Source organism: Bufo bufo, chromosome 4, assembly GCF_905171765.1.
Source record: "Bufo bufo chromosome 4, aBufBuf1.1, whole genome shotgun sequence".
In the NCBI taxonomy this organism is placed as follows: Eukaryota; Metazoa; Chordata; class Amphibia; order Anura; family Bufonidae; genus Bufo; species Bufo bufo.
Genome location: NC_053392.1, coordinates 524,858,538 through 524,875,584, shown reverse-complemented (window position 1 = coordinate 524,875,584; position 17,047 = coordinate 524,858,538). Strand labels below are relative to the sequence as shown.

The following is a 17,047-nucleotide window of genomic DNA, read 5'->3' as shown; positions in this document are numbered from 1 at the left end:
CTCAGGCTTCTAGGGGGCTTTCCTGGAGCCGGAGCCGCCGCAGGGTGCAGTCAGGGGCAGCCGCTCGTGAGCCCGGGGTTTGACGAGTTGTTGGCGGAGTGGAAATTTCCAGAAATGTTGCTCAGTGTGTGGAGAGCTCCGCGCGCGTCACGTGCTGTGCAGGAGGGAGGGGCAGGGAGAGGCCGCTCTGTGTGAGGGAGACGCCAGGCCGCACTGCCGCTGTCACCCGCCGCCTGTGTGGGCCTGCTGCCCCGGTCCTCCTCATGCAATTGGCCATGCCATACCTCACGATTTAGAGACCCCTGCTTGCTGTCAGGGACCGGAAACCTCTTCTCCTGCCCCCTGCAGACCATGTGCTGCTCAGTAGAGGAGACTACTACTATCTACAGTGCTCTCCACCTTCAAACTGTAGCAAGCCATCAGATCAGGATATAAACCTGTGTGTTAGCTGAAGGTGGATGAGACTGCAGCAAACCTTCAACTGATAGATGCATGCAGGCTCTATGGGGTTTCATCCTGGGGACACTGAACATGGCAGGAAGACTTATGTGCTCAGGACTGGTAGTCAGTCTGGCAGGTCAGATATTACCTCTACTGGACCCAAGGTAAATGGTGCATGAAGGTCCAGTGTGACCTGCGGTGAAGGGGAACTTGATCATCTCTTCTAATGTGGCTTAATGTTCTGGGTTTCTGCATACAGTGCGCCATAGATACCTAGAGTCCTGACCTTAGGAAGGTGTGGGCATGTAGAACAGAGTAATTTGTCATGTGGCGTAGTAGTTGTCACTTGTGACGGGATAGCTTTCACTCTCGATTCCTTGCTCATTCAAGCCAGTGTGCACTTCGTTTGGTTCTGTGTTGACTTTGAAACTAGTTTCACTTTGAGGGCTGCATGTGTTTGGCCAGTATTCAATTAGTATTGAGTTTTATGCTTTTGTAGTGGACCTCTTGTCTTAGCCAGGGTGCTGAATCTCCTCAAATGGGTTAGGCTTCATACACGTGACTGTGTGCCGACCATGCCTGTGCTACGGACCACAAATTGCGGTCCCCAGTGTGCGGGCACCAACCATATGGCCGCCGTCTGCAGATGCTGACCAATTCCCTTGAATGTGGTCTGCGATCCCACCCAATAGTCTGTACCACAACAAAAAAAAGTGCATGCACTACTTTTTTGCTGTGCAGATGCACGGGCAGAAAAAGCATGGTCTTCTGATCTCTGCCTCTGTGCCTCCACATCTGTGAGATGGCTTCACACGGCCGCTGTTTGCGGGCCACAATACTGGCACTGCCAGGCAACAGCCGTGTGCATGAGGTCTTATCCAGGTAAACATAACTATGACCTATCCTCAAATAGGTATTCGTTATCACATCAGCAAGGGTACTGGGACAGCTGTTACAGGGTGCTGCCGCGCTCTCCGGAGTGCCATATGGTACTCGGGATGTGCTTAGTATCGCAGCTTAGCCACCTTCACTTCAATGGGGCTGAACTGCAACTAGGCCCAGTGACATCACATGGCCCAGCTGCTATAGTAATGGCTAACCTCCGGCACTCCAGCTGAGGTGAAACTACAACTCCCAGCATGCTCCATTCATTTCTATGGAGTTCTGTAAAGAGCCAAGTGTGTGTGCATCTTGGGAGTTGTAGTTTTACCACAGCGGGAGTGCTGGAGGTTAGCCATCACAGGCCTAGGAAGAGGCTGCAGAGATCTGGCCTCTTAGCTGATGAAAATATAACCTATCCTATTCTTGTCTGTTTTGCGGACAAGGATAGGCATTGTTACAATGGATCCACACAAATGCCATACGGACAGTTTTTTTTTTTTTTTTCCCGCATTCACGAAACAGTCATGTATATATAGCCTAAAGAGTAGGATTCTGGCTGGCTCAGTGTGATGCCTTGAATAATAATAATTTATTATTAAAGCACCATTCATTCCATAGCACTGTACATATGATAAGGGGTGCACATACATAATACTGACAATTGCACTAAGCATGAACCAGATGAGGTACAGAAGGAGAGAGGGCCTACAATCTACAAAGTATGGATGAAGGACACAGTAGGTGAGGGTGATGTGACCAGTCCTGTATGGGCCCTCACTGGACATGCTTCATGGTATGGACACTTACTGGCAATGCTCCATGGGAAACGTATGCAAAGAGCTATCTCCCAAGGAAAGATAACAATCTTACCAGTGCAATATGTGGCGCTGACAAGATGGTTCTTCCTTGGGAGATACCCCTTTGCATATAGAATGTGTTTTCCAGTGTAGCTCATGTGTGTACTTATACCAAAGAGTTTAGGGTGAGTTCATGCAGAGTTTTTTGTGCACGCCTCTCATTAACGTCACTGGAAGTCACTATTCCATTCATGCAGCCAGTTTATTTCCTTGTGGTTTTACAGTCCACCATGAAAGGACATGTCCTCTCTTGGTGTGGTTTCTGTTGGAGGAGTACACCATTGAATGAGTCCTAGGCCCTGTTCACAGCGTTTTTTTCCTGCACAATTTTGACAGACACCAGTGCCAAAATTCCACCGGCGGCCGCGTCCTTTCTGCCTCCCTTTCATTTCAGTAGGAAGCAGTGCTGAAGATCTTGGCGCGGTCGTGGCTTTAAACTAGGGTTGTTGCGGGTATCGAAATTTCGATACCCAATCGATACTTTTGTCCCGGTATCGATACGATACCGGGATTTCCGTTTTTTCGATACTGGGCTGCGCTTCTGCGCAGTCTAGTATCTCTGAACATGAGCGCGCTGCTATCGGCGCGCTCATGTTCTCTCTCAGCAGCACGGGGAGAAGGAAGCTGTCCTCCCTCCCCCTGTGCTGCTGCCGCTGCCACCAATGAGAAGAGAGGGGCGGAGGAGGGGCGGCAATGAGAAGAGAGGGGCGGAGGAGGGGCGGCAATGAGAAGAGAGGGGGTGGAGGAGGGGCGGCAATGAGAAGAGAGGGGCGGAGGAGGGGCGGGCGCACTGCGCCACCAATGATAGGATTACTATCGGAGCGATGGGAGGAGACATCAGCTTCACTAGTGGGCGTTCCTTCTTCCTGCGCTGCGATTGGACAGCGCTACAGCCAGGGAGAAGGAACGCCCACTAGTGAAGCTGATGTCTCCTCCCATCGCTCCGATAGTAATCAGCAGCATGTGGAGCAGGAGAGGAGACAGTAATGGGGCACTGCAGGCGAACGGAGCGGCGCCCAGGACTAAATGGTGAGTGCTGAGACATCGCTGGGCGCCGCTCTGTGTGGCCTAATAGTGAAAGTCTGGACTCATATACAGTAGTCTTTAACACATACAGGAGGCGGGTGCCGGCAGCAGAATCGCATTGCCGGCACCCTGCCCCTGACAGGGAGCTGCGATCAGCGGCAGTTAACTGCCGCTGATCTGCTAGTACCCGCCTCCTGTATAAAGGGGTAAAATCATTGGTGGTGCAGTGTGCCCCCCCCCTCAATCCCCCCATCCCATTAAAATCATTGGTGGCACAGTGCGCCGGCCCCTCTCAGCCCTCCAGTATTAAAATCATTGGTGGCAGTGGCCACAGGGACCTCTCCACTCCCCCTCATTGGTGGTGCAGTGGCAGCTTCTGATCGGAGCCCCAGCTGTGTAAGCCTGGGGCTCCGATCGGTTACCATGGCAGCCAGGAAGCCCTGGTTGCCATGGTAACATCCCTGATGCTGTGTGCACAAAGCACAGAGCAGCAGGGACAGTGTGGAGTCCTATTCACCCTGATAGAGATCTATCAGGGTGAATAGGAAAAGGGATGAAAGATCCCAGGTTCTAGCCCCTAAGGGGGGAAATAGTTATTAAATAAAAAGTGAAAAAAAAAAAACACTAAAATATGAAGTATAAATCACCCCCCTTTTCCCAATTTCACATATAAAATATATAAATAAACATATTACATCGCCACGTCAGAAAAGTCCAAACTATTAAAATATAAAAAAAAAATCTAGGTGGTGAATGCCGGAACAGAAAAAATAAAATAAAAACTGCGCGATTCGCCATTTTTAAAAATGAGGAATGCACGTGGCTTTTTTTGTTTATTTTTTTCGCGTGGTATCGAGTATCGCAATACTTTTTCATGGTATCGAAACCGAATCAAAAATTTGGTATCGCAACAACTCTACTTTAAACTGCCGCTCCAGATATCTTCCTTGTGCAGTTCACAATTTTCTCACTCCCATCACTAGAAATTACTATCTTGTCCGCAATTGGGTTTTAGTCGAAAGAGCTGCAGAGTACAGAATGGATGAGAAAAAAATAGAGATGAGTGAACCAATTTCATATGAATCAGTTTGCTCATCGACAAGTTCTTCACCTGAACAAGCTCCCCCTGCCTCTTGATTAATGGGGCTGGACATGTTGCCTGGCACTGACCATTTTATTCCTGCGCTACTTTTCAGAATAGTAGCACAAGCGCAGAGGCTCTGCTTCTGAAACGCTATCCAGAAGTGCAGTGGCACACGCACAGTTGCTGCTCCGGTAGTGGAAGCAGAGCCTCTGTGCAGGGTGAGATATCCAGCCCCGTCAGTCATGTGGCGGTGCGCCTCTTCAGTACCGGTGACAACCCTTCATAGGTGAAGAGCTCATTACTAGTATCAATACTGTCAAAGGGCTTGTTCATATCTGCCCAGGAGGCTCCATTCAGGTTGTGGCAAAAATAGTGGACAAAGGTCATGCACGCATGGCTTTTTTTTTCCTCTTAAAAAGCAGAAATCAAACAGATCCCGTTAGGCCTCTTTCAGACGGGCGTTGCGGGAAAAGGTGCGATTTTTCAGCGCGAGTGCAAAACATTGTAATGCGTTTTGCACGCGCGTAAGAAAAATCGCGCATGTTTGGTACCCAGACCCGAACCCTGACTTCTTCACAGAAGTTCGGGCTTGGGATCGGTGTTCTGTAGATTGTATTATTTTCCCTTATAACATGGTTATAAGGGAAAATAATAGCATTCTGAATACAGAATGCATAGTAAGATAGCGCTGGAGGGGTTAAAAAAATAAAATTTAACTCACCTTAATCCACTTGATCGCGCAGCCGGCATCGCTTCTGTCTTCTTTCTTTGCTGTGTGCAGGAACAGGACCTGTGGTGACGTCTCTGGTCATCACATGGTCCATCACCATGGTAAAAGATCATGTGATGACCGGAGTGACGTCACCACAGGTCCTGTTCCTGCACACAGCAAAGAAAGAAGACAGAAGCGATGCCGGCTGCGCGATCAAGTGGATTAAGGGGAGTTAAATTTAATTTTTTTTAACCCCTCCAGCACTATTTTACTATGCATTCTGTATTCAGAATGCTATTATTTTCCCTTATAACCATGTTATAAGGGAAAATAATAATGATCGGGTCTCCATCCCAATAGTCTCAATGGGTCCGTGGGAAAATCGGAAAATGCACCGTTTTGCAGCCGCATCCGTGATCCGTGTTTCCTGTCCGTCAAAAAAATATGACCTGTCCTATTTTTTTTGACGGACAACGGTTCACGGACCCATTCAAGTCAATGGGTCCGTGAAAAAACACGGATGCACACAAGATTGGCGTCTGTGGCCGTAGGCTACTTTCACACAGACTGATCCGCAGATCCGTCTGCATAAAAGCTTTTTCAGAGCTGAGGTTTCACTTTGTGAAAACTCAGATCCGACAGTATATTCTAACACAGAGGCGTTCCCATAGTGATGGGGACGCTTCTAGTTAGAATATACTACGAACTGTGTACATGACTGCCCCCTCCTGCCTGGCAGCACCCGATCTCTTAGGCTACTTTCACACTAGCGTTCGGGTGTCCGCTCGTGCGCACCGTTTGAAGGGGCTCACGAGCGGCCCCAATGCATTCTCAGTGGAGGCGGATCCACTGAGAATGCATCCGCCTGCCAGCGTTCAGCCTCCGCTCAGTGAGCGGACACCTGAACGCTGCTTGCAGCGTTCGGCTGTCCGCCTGGCCGTGCGGAGGCGAGCGGATCCGTCCAGACTTACAATGTAAGTCAATGGGGACGGATCCGCTTGAAGATGACACAATATGGCTCAATCTTCAAGCGGATCCGTTCCCCATTGACTTTCAATGGAAAGTCTGAACGGATCCGCTCAGACAACTTTCACACTTCGAAAATTTTCTAAGTTTTAATGCAGACGCATCCGTTCTGAACGGATGCGAACGTCTGCATTATCGGAGCGGATCCGTCTGATGAAACATCAGACGGATCCGCTCCGAACGCTAGTGTGAAAGTAGCCTTACAGGGGGCTGTGATCCGCACAATTAACCCCTCAGGTGTAATCTCCCTTCCCCCCCCCCCCCCCCATCATTGGTGGCAGCGGAGAGTACCGATCGGAGTCCCAGTTTAATCGCTGGGGCTCCGATCGGTAACCATGGCAACCAGGACGCTACTGCAGTCCTGGTTGCCATGGTTACTTAGCAATTTTTAGAAGCATTATACTTACCTGCAAGCTGCGATGTCTGTGACCGGCCGGGCGCTCCTCCTACTGGTAAGTGACAGGTCTGTGCTATAAGCAATGCGCCGCACAGACCTTTCACTTGCCAGTAGGAGGAGCGCCCGGCTGGTCACAGACATCGCAGTTTGCAGGTAAGTATAATGCTTCTAAAAATTGCTAAGTAACCATAGCAACCAGCACTGCAGTAGTGTCCTGGTTGCCATGGTTACCGATTGGAGCCCCAGCGATTAAACTGGGACTCCGATCGGTGCTCTCCGCTGCCACCAATGATAGTGGGGGAGATTTTAATTAGGAGGGGGAGGGAGGGGGGCCCACTGGCCACCAATGAATCTACAGTACTACAGGGGAGGGGGGGCCGGCCGCACTGGCCACCAATGTGTTAAATACAGGGAAGGGAGGGGAGGCTGCACTGGCCACCAATGAGTTAAATACAGGGGGGGGGGGAGGGGGGCAGTCATGTACACAGTTCTTTTAGTATATTCTTACCTGAAGCGTCCCCATCACCATGGGAACGCCTCTGTGTTAGAATATACTGTCGGATCTGAGTTTCACGATCTAACTCAAATCCGATGGTATATTCTAACATAGAGGCATTCCCATGGTGATGGGGACGCTTCAAGTTAAAATTCCGATCAGAAAACTCTGATCAGATGGTATAAAAGGGACTCCTGACTTTACATTGAAAGTCAATGGGGGACGGATCCGTTTGCAGTTGCACCATATTGTCAGGCGGACACCAAAACAACTTTTTTTTCATGTCCGTGGATCCTCCAAAAATCAAGGAAGACCCACGGACGAAAAAACGGTCACGGACTACGGACCCCGTTTTTGCGGACCTTAAAAAAAACAAAAAAAAAAACGGTCGTGTGCATGAGGCCTTAGTTTGAGACAGAATTTTATGTGAATTGTGGTTCGGTTTGGTGCTAAATACCACATATATTGGACCATGTCCCTATTCCTGCAAAGCCACCTCCATTTGCTGGAACTTGGGCGCAGATAATTTCTCTAAGCCTAGATGTGCCAAATCCTCAGGATAGGTTATCAATATCAGATTGGCAGGGATCCAACTCCTGACACCCCCCATCGATCAGCATTGGAATGAATGGGATGGCTAAGGTGTAACTACACCTGCTCACCCCTGCAGATGTGACGGTGAGCAGGTAAACAAAGAGGAGGCAGCACTGGCACTGCGCACGCCTTCTCTTCAAACAGCTGATCGGCGGGGGTGTCGGACCTCCTGAGGATAGGTCATCAATAAAAAAATAACTTGGACAACCCCTTTAATGAATCAGGGCCTATGGATATGGTCAGCATATTCAATGGGAGCTTTCCTGGCATGTACACTAAAGGTAGGGGAAAAACTCAGTGAACAGAGCATAATTACCTAATTACAAATTACCTAATTCACACACCATATTGGCTGTTCCGTTATGGATTCCGCTACCACGGACCGTAAGTTATGGTAAGTGGCAGTCCGTGGTAACCGAATCCATAACCGAATTCTTAGATAACCCGAACTTGAAACACAAGTTCACTCATCCCTAGTCGTATTACACGTAGACTCTGCCTTTATGGCTTGTTGAAGGGTCGTCCGCTCCCACCATACACGGTGACCACGTATGGCTATCGCCTAAAACTATTAACTGTGGCTGTTTGGTACCCACTGGATATATACGTCCTATCTGCACATAACCTGTGCGTATAGCACGTATATAAATGTTCAGGCAGCGCTTTAATCCCAGCGCTGATCAGCAGGAGCAGGTCAGGTCCCGGGTGTGAGACACAGCGGGGACCCTGAGGAGAAGACAAGCGGTTTATTACCGCTTCTGTCTTCTCCTGGCAGGAGAGCGGTTAGTCCTGGTGGTCTCATGACTAAGGTGCCACTCGGAACCGAAGCCCGAGTTCAATTCCAAGTTTTGAAGTAGTTTTCTCGTGCAACTTCATGAATAACTTCAGCTCATCAGAGCCCATACATTCTAATACTGCACAGTGACTTATCACCGTACAGTATTATAACACATTTTTTTAGCGAAGCGGCTTTCCATGTAGCATCTGAAGCTCTAGCCTCGCTCATCTGTATAAGTGACGTACCACTTATTTCTGTGGTGGAAAACCATGCTGTAAATTCGCAGACCTGTTCCTGTGAAGGGGATTGGAAAAGTCTGACAAATGTGAATGCATTGTTTAGCGTCTGGTTTTGTGTTGAGTCTAGTAAGGGTAGACTGCCGCGTGTTACTGTAATACTCGGGGGAAGTGCCGCCCTCTCCCTGTTGTATAACCACGTGTAATGATATGCACTTGCTGATGAGCCGTCACATGCTGCTGGGAACTTTACACCAACCCTGTTTGGAAGTGTTTTGAAACCAGTGACTTATTGTAGTAATGATCTGGACAGAGGACTCGGTTTAACAAATATTAAACCTGTAATCATATGAACGGTTTTGGAGAAAAACTATTGTTACTTTCTTTTTGGCTACTTTTAAATAAACTACAGAATTGTTTACATGACTGATCATCAAAAAGTGTTGTACATCTCAAATTAAAGTGCTTCTCTGAGGCTTGGAACCCCCTTTCATGTTGCCAAGCAGGGTCCAGAGGATGAAGATAGTTTGTCCTTGCTGCTGGCCTCACAGATATGTATAAGCACGGCATATGACCGCTGGGATAGGCCACAGATTAATCGGCAGCCGTTACGTGTGTCGACGGCACTTCAGACTCCCAGTCCAGTGGGCATTGAAAGTGGAGGAGTAGCCATTAAAAGCCACTGTTGCTGGTGGTAGATTGCTTTCATTTAGACCAGATTCATGTTTGCAATCATTTCCCTGACCAACTGTGGCTTGGCTGATTTTAGTATTTTTTTTCTTTTTCTCATTCTTAGAACTCTTTCACACGTGCAGACCCATTAATTTCAATGGGGCCGATAAAGATGCAGGAAGCACACCGTGTGCTGTCCGCATCCGTAGTTGTGTTCCGCAGCCTCCTAAAATAGAGCATGTCCTACAAGAATAGGCCTTTCTGTCATAGGGCTGGCCATGTGCGGTCTGCAAAATGCGGAACACACGTGTCGGTATCTGTGTTTTGTGGACCACTAAACTCTACCGTCCTGTAAATGAGCCCTTAGCCTGTGGGGAATCGTCCATCAGTCGCATGGCCTTTGTGCAGGTCAGTTTTATTTAAAGGGAACCTGTCACATCCAAAAAACATCCCAAGCTGGCAGCAGTACCTGAGAGTAGCTAGCAGCGTGTTTGTAACGATCATTTTCTTCCTGCAGGTAGTTGAGGCAAAAGCTGTAAAAACGTTTTTTTAATCCCCTGCCCGGCGCGCTTCTGTAGTTGGGCTTGAAGTCATGGGGGCAGCGACCTCCTTGCCGTCATGGTAACCACGCCCCCTTCTCTGCCCCTTCGCTGTGACTGACAGCCGACATTTCGGCAAACCGCTGTCAATCACAGCGAAGGGGGCGTGGTTACCGTGACTTGGAGCAAGGCGGCCGCTGCCCCCGTGATTTCAAGCCTGACTAGAGAAGCGCGCCGGGCAGGGGATTAAAGAACGTTTTTACAGCTTTTGTTTCAACTACCTGCAGGAAGAAAATGATCGCTACTCTCAGGTACTGCTGCCAGCTTGGGGTGTTTTTAGGAGGTGACTGGTTCCCTTTAAGTGAATGGCAGGAGCTGCAGCACCAAGTACAGCCACTATACAATGCATGGCACTGTGCTTGTATGAAGTCTGGAGGGCTCGTCCAAGCGTTGCAGCCCAACCCCACTGATTAGATGTTGGTGTAATCAACATTTTAATTCCATGTAAACATCTCTCATTTTGGTGTTGAAAATATTTTTCATTTTTGCCTGCTAAGTCATAACTTTATATTTTTTTCCCGATTGACAGGGCCAGTAAAAAGTAATTGGTCATTAAAGGGGTATTCCCTTCACAATGATCACTGTTAAATCTGTTAAGGATTTGACAGTGATCATTTTTGTAAATACATTTTATTACCCAATTCCCACCCTTTTTGAGAAAATAAGTCCTCTTACCTGATTGTTGTCTTTCGTCTCCCCTCGTTACGGCCACCTCTCGCCTTTCGAATCCCGTGGCCGTGCTTGTGCAGAAGATTGAAGGTTTTCTCCCGGCCGGGCTGCGCAATGTCCTGAACGCGCACGCCACCGTGCATGCGCCATGATGACTTCTTCCTGGCTAGTAAAGTACAGAGCCGCGAACGCGCACGCCGACTCTGTACTATACAGGCCAGGAATAAGTCACCATGGCGCGTGGGAGACAGCGCCCGGCATGGAGAAGACCTCAATCAAGCTGACTGAGCCCGCCCAGCCGAATCCAGGAAGTGAACGTCGCGCTCGCCTCAGGTAAGTATGAAAACTGTTGATTAGGAATACCCCTTTAAAAGGAAATTTCAAGTATTCTGCTATGGTAACCTTTGTTAAAAAAGACTTGTCATGACTGAATGCTGTGCAGTCTGCAGGCATCATGTAAGAGCCGAAGAAGCTGAGCAGAACGATGTGTAGTTTTATGGGAAAAGATGCAGTAAGACTTTTAATTTCTACATTTAAATCTATTTCTGTCTCTGACTTCATTGTTCACTTCGCTGCTTTCAAAGCCGAAATTGAGCAGATTAACACGGGGAGGCTAGGTGTCCCAACCTGTTAACAAGCAGGTGGGTGCTTTTCCTGTGGGGACAACACCTCACCGATGAAGAGCTCCTGCCAATGAGATGAATCAATCCATTAGAACTGATCTGCTCATCCCTATCTCCCACGTGAATGAGGACGTCAGAAAGAGGAGAGATTTAATTGTATAAACTAGGGATTGACCGATTATTGGAGTTACCAATATTATCGGCCGATATTCGTGTTATCGGTATCTGCAGCTAACCTTACCGATAATGCATCCAGCGTGCTACCACAGAACATGAGCACACTGCTCTCAGCCATGTTCCCTCAGCAGCACAGGAGTCACTCTCTCCCTCCCCCCTGTGCCATGCTGCCAGTGAGGAGAGAGGAGGGGCGGGCACACTGCGCCACCAATGATAATTAACGTCTAATACAAATACAGGAGGCGGTGCTCAGCCTATATGACAGGAAGCTGCAATCAGTGCCGCACCTGAGGAGTTAACTGCTAATCGCAGCTACTTGTCATATAGGCCATGTGATTCTGCGCCGGCACACCCGCTTCCTGTATTAAACGTTAATTATCATTGGTGGAGCAGGGTCCCCTCCTCTCTTCATTGGTGGTGCAGTGGCACCTTCTGATCGGAGCCCCAGCAGTGTAATCCTGCTGCTCCGATCGGTTAATCTCCCTGCTCCCTGCACTATGCACAGGGCAGCAGGGAGAGCGTGCGGTCCTATTCACCCTAATAGAGCTCTATTAGGGTGAATAGGACAAGGGATGAAAATATCCCAGGTTCTGGCCCCTAAGGGGGGAAATAGTTATTAAATAAAAAGTAAAATAAAAAAAACCACCAAAATATTAAGTATAAATCACACTTTTACATATAACATATATAAACAATAAATAAACATATCACATTGCCACATCCAAACAGTCCAACCTATTAAATCTCTCACTCTGAATCGGGAACAAGGATCGCGCTGCTGTCAGCACGATCTGTGTTCCCTCAGCAGCACAGGGGAGAAGGAAGCAGTGTCTCCCCCTCCCCTATGCCGCTACTGCCACCAATGAAAGGAGAGAGGAGGAGGAGGGGAGGGACAGTGGCCACTGCGCCACCAATGATGTTAACTCATTCAAATTCAACAGGAGGCGGAAGCTGCAGTGGCAGCTTCTGATCGTAGCCCCAGCAGTGTAAGCCTGGGGCTCCGATCAGTTATCATGGCAGCCAGGACGCTACTGAAGCTCTGGCTGCTCCATGTTGCTGTGTGTACTATGCACAGAGCAGCAGGGAGAGTGTAAAGTCCTAGTCACACTAATGGAGATCTATCAGGGTGAATAGGACAAGGGTTGTAGCCCCTAAGGGGGCTGAAAGTTAGTAAAAAAAAAAAAAGTTTAAAAATAAAACAAACATCAAAATATTAAGTGTAAATGAAAAAGATTTACAAAAAAAAGCTTAACAATAAACATGTTCATTTTCAGCAGATTTGTGTAGAATTTATTATTTTTTTAAAATGAAAATGCACAAAATATCGGTATAAATTATCGGTCTGAAAGTTCAGATTATCGGTATCTGCTCTAAAAAAATCAATTGGTTTAAAACATCCTTTTTTTTTGTTTGTTTCAAAAATGCTATTGTGTTAAAGTGAAATAAATGAAAGTATACATATTAGGTATCGCTGCGTCCATAACAACCAGCTCTATAAAAATATCACATGCCCTAACTAGTCAGGTGAACACCGTAAAAAAAAAGTCCCAAAAAGAGCAATTTTGTCACCTTACATCACAAAAATTGCAACACCAAGCGATCAAAAAGGCGTATGCCCCCTAAAATAAAACCAATCAAACCGTCACCTCATCCCGCAAAAAATGAGAACCCAACTAAGACAATCGGTCAAATAATAAAAAACTATGACTCAGAATATGGAGACACTAAAACATAATTTGTTTTGTTTAAAAAATACTATTGTGTAAAACTTAAATAAGAAAAAGTATTCATATTGGGTATTACTAAGTCCGTAATCTGCTGTATAAAAAATTTCATATGACTTAGGGCCCTTTCACACTTGCGTTGTCCGGATCCGGCGTGTACTCCAATTGCCGGAATTACACGCCGGATCCGGAAAAACGCAAGTGAACTGAAAGCATTTGAAGACTGATCCGTCTTCAAAATGCGTTCAGTGTTACTATGGCACCCAGGACGCTATTAAAGTCCTGGCTGCCATAGTAGTAGTGGGGAGCGGGGGAGCAGTATACTTACAGTCCGTGCGGCTCCCGGGGCGCTCCAGAATGACGTCAGAGCGCCCCATGCGCATGGATGACGTGTCCATGCGATCACGTCATCCATGTGCGTGGGGCGCCCTGACGTCACTCTGGAGCGCCCGGGGAGCCGCAAGGACGGTAAGTATACTGCTCCCCACTACACTTTACCATGGCTGCCAGGACTTTATCGTCTTGGCAGCCATGGTAACCATTCACAAAAAGCTAAACGTCGGATCCGGCAATGCGCCGAAACGACGTTTAGCTTAAGGCCGGATCCGGATTAATGCCTTTCAATGGGCATTAATTCTGGATCCGGCCTTGCGGCAAGTGTTCAGGATTTTTGGCCGCAGCAAAAAGCGCAGCATGCTGCGGTATTTTCTCCGGCCAAAAAACGTTCCGGTCCAGAACTGAAGACATCCTGATGCATCCTGAACGGATTTCTCTCAATTCAGAATGCATTAGGATAAAACTGATCAGGATTCTTCCGACATTGAGCCCGGACGACGGAACTCTATGCCGGAAGAAAAGAACGCAAGTGTGAAAGAGCCCTACACCCCTCAGGTGAACGTTGTAAAAATAAATAAATAAAAGCTGTGCTAAAACGACCAATTTTTTTGGGGTTAACTTGCCCCATAAAGTGTAATAATGAACGAACAAAAAATCATATGTACCCAAAAAATGGTACCAATAAAAACATAAATTCTATCTGCAAAAAAACGAGCCCCCTGCACAAGACGCTCGGCAGAAAAAAAAAAAAAAAATGGAGTTCAGAGAATGGAGACAAACATTTTTATTTTTTTTAAATGCTTTATTATGTAAAACTGAAACAAAGAAAGTAGACATATTTGATATAACAACCTGCTCTATAAAAATAGCACATGAACTACCCTGCCAGATGAATGTTGTACAAAATAACAGTGCCAAAACAGCCATTTTTTTTGTTACCTTGCCTCACAAAAAACGTAATATAGAGCAATTAAAAATCATATGTACCCCAAAATTTCTATAGTTTCTATTGTAAGGCCTCTTGCACACGAACGTTTTCTTCCGTTTACGTTCTGTTTTTTTGCATTCTGTATACGGACCGTATACTGAACCATTCATTTCAATGGATCCGGGAAAAAAAACAGAAGGTACTCCGTATGCCTTCCGTTTCCATATTTCAGTTTTTCCGTTCCGTTCAAAGATAGAACATGACCTACTATTATCCGCATAACATACAAGTATAGTACTGTTCTATCAGGGGCCAGCTGTTCCGTTCCGCAAAAAAACGGAATGCACACGGACGTCATCTGTATTTTTTGCGAACCGCAAAATATTAAAAAAGCCATACGGTCGTGTGCAAAATGCCTAAGGGTGCATCGGGGGGTTTCAAATGGGACATGGCTTCTAAAAACCAATTCAGGAAAATCTGCCTTCCAAAACCCATACGGCGCTCCTTCTCTACTGCGCCCTGCCGTGTGCCCTTACATCCGTTTACAACCACATATGGGGTGTTTCTGTAAACCGCAGAATCAGGGTAATAAATATTGAGTTTTCCATAGCATCATCACGACGGCATACAAGGAGATTGACCCCTGACCTCTGTAGGGGCAGGAACAGAGAAAGGTTAAATACCCTCCTCCCACCACCAACACCAGTGTTTCCTGTCCCTACAGAGGACAGGGCAGAGAAAGGTCTCCCTGTATGCAGGGAGATGAAGCTAAGGAAATGGAACCAGTTTATTTTTTATTTTTCCGTTACCTTTGGAAAAACGCCGGCATCCAGCATGGCGTCCCCCTGCCCTCCCGCGGTCCAAGTACTAACGCTGGGCAGGGGGTTCAGGGCCTATCTCGTCCTGGTTATTCCGGGGCCTGTTCCCTGGCGCAGACTCCCTCCTAGCCTACTCGGGCGATAGCTGGGTGCACGCTGGCGCATGGAGCGCATGTTTATGACGTCACGGCCGGCAGCGTGGAGCCCAGTTTAAAACCGAGGCATGAACGCTGGTTACCGCCCGTGTCAAAACGCTCCCAGGATTGGTCCCCACTGGTGCGGAACCCTTGCCTGCAGAGAGGACGATGTCTGCATCTGAGCGATCCCCTAGAGCTGAGCCACCGGCGCTGCTACCAACTGTGAGTCCCCTTCGGGGGTATTGTATGTGCAGGTCAGGGAGTCTGTTGATCCCCCCTCTCCTGCTGTAATAGGGGGAAGGGGAAAAAAGAGAGAGAAAGTTATTTCCAGGGGCAGCTAGCTCGCTTCTGCTGACCCCCTCTTGCTCTCTCTCTCTCCCTCTAGTGGTCATACCCTGATGCCCTGCCTTCTCCTCTCTTTTAGGCTAAAGAAGCCCCGAAAAAAATCAAAAAAACACTCAAATGTATCTCCTGCAATTGCAGACTTCCTGACTACTACCCTAAAAAGTTGTGCAAGTCTTGTATTTCTAATATTGTATGGGATGAAGCACCCTCCTTAAAAGAGGAATTGAAAACCATGATTCAGGAAGAAATCCGTTCATCCCTGGCCCACCTGTCCACTAATCCCCCCGACTTGCCGCAACCTAAGAGGAAGCGGGCTAGGTCTCCATCCCCTTCGGACCTAGAAGTTATGGCGGATGAAAGTGCCCACTCCGTTAGGTCATGGGAAGAGGGGGAGAGAGTCTCTGATACAGGCTCAGTGGATGACGGTCGTAGATATTACTTTTCTACAGAAGAAATGTCCGACCTATTAAAGGCAGTAAGGTCGACCATGGGCGTGGAGGAAGTGCAACGTACCCATTCAGTACAAGAAGAAATGTTTGGGGGCCTAAGAGTCAAGAAAACTCGTGTGTTCCCCATTAACGACAGTATTAGGGATATGGTCCTTGATGAGTGGGCAGATCCAGAAAGACGTCTGGGAGTCCCGGCTGCGTTCAAAAATAGGTTGCTTTTTGATCCAGAGGAATCTAAAATTTTCAATGAAATTCCCAAGATCGATGTACAGGTGGCCAAAGTGAACAAGAAAACATCTCTCCCATTTGAAGATACCTCCCAACTTAAAGATTCAATGGATCGTAAAGCGGACAGTCTTCTCAGGAAATCCTGGGAGGCGTCCATGTTCAATATTAAAACCAATATTGCGGCTACCTCAGTCGCCCGATCCATGTATCTTTGGTTGGGAGAATTGGAAACTCATATTAAAGATGGAACATCTAGGGAACAAATTCTTAGTTCTCTCCCTCTTTTAAAATCCGCCACGGCCTTCCTGGCGGATGCCTCTACTGAATCAGTCCGATTCTCTGCCAGAGACGCGGCACTTTCCAATGCAGCCAGAAGAGCCCTCTGGATGAAGTGCTGGTCGGGGGACAAGACGTCTAAATTTAAGCTTTGTTCCATACCCTTTTCTGGAGAATATGTGTTTGGCCCGGTGCTAGATAAGATTCTAGAGAAGGCCGCGGACAGAAAGAAGGGGTTTCCGGAAGATCGCCCCTCCAGACGCCGGTATCCTTTTCGCCCCTCCTCGGGTCAAGAAAAAAGCTACAGGGGGAAAGGGAAATCAGGACGTTGGAGCTATCCAAAAGGAGGAAGAGGCCAATCCTTCCCCCACCCAAAATCCTCCGATAAGCAATGACGTCGGGGTGGGGGGAAGACTCTCAAGATTCCTGGGGTCATGGGAATCCATCTCCCAGAACCCCTGGATTTCCAAGGTAGTCGGGGCAGGCTACCAAATAGAGTGGTCTTCAAGACCCCCAAACAAATTTTCACTGACACGG

The 17,047-nt window shown here is 47.7% G+C and overlaps 1 protein-coding gene across 1 annotated transcript in view; it reads left to right on the top strand.

The window, feature by feature from the left end:
- Positions 1–17,047, top strand: part of XPO1 (exportin 1) — a 101,170-nt gene that overhangs the window by 785 nt on the left and 83,338 nt on the right. The gene's annotated exons all lie outside the window — the stretch shown is intronic.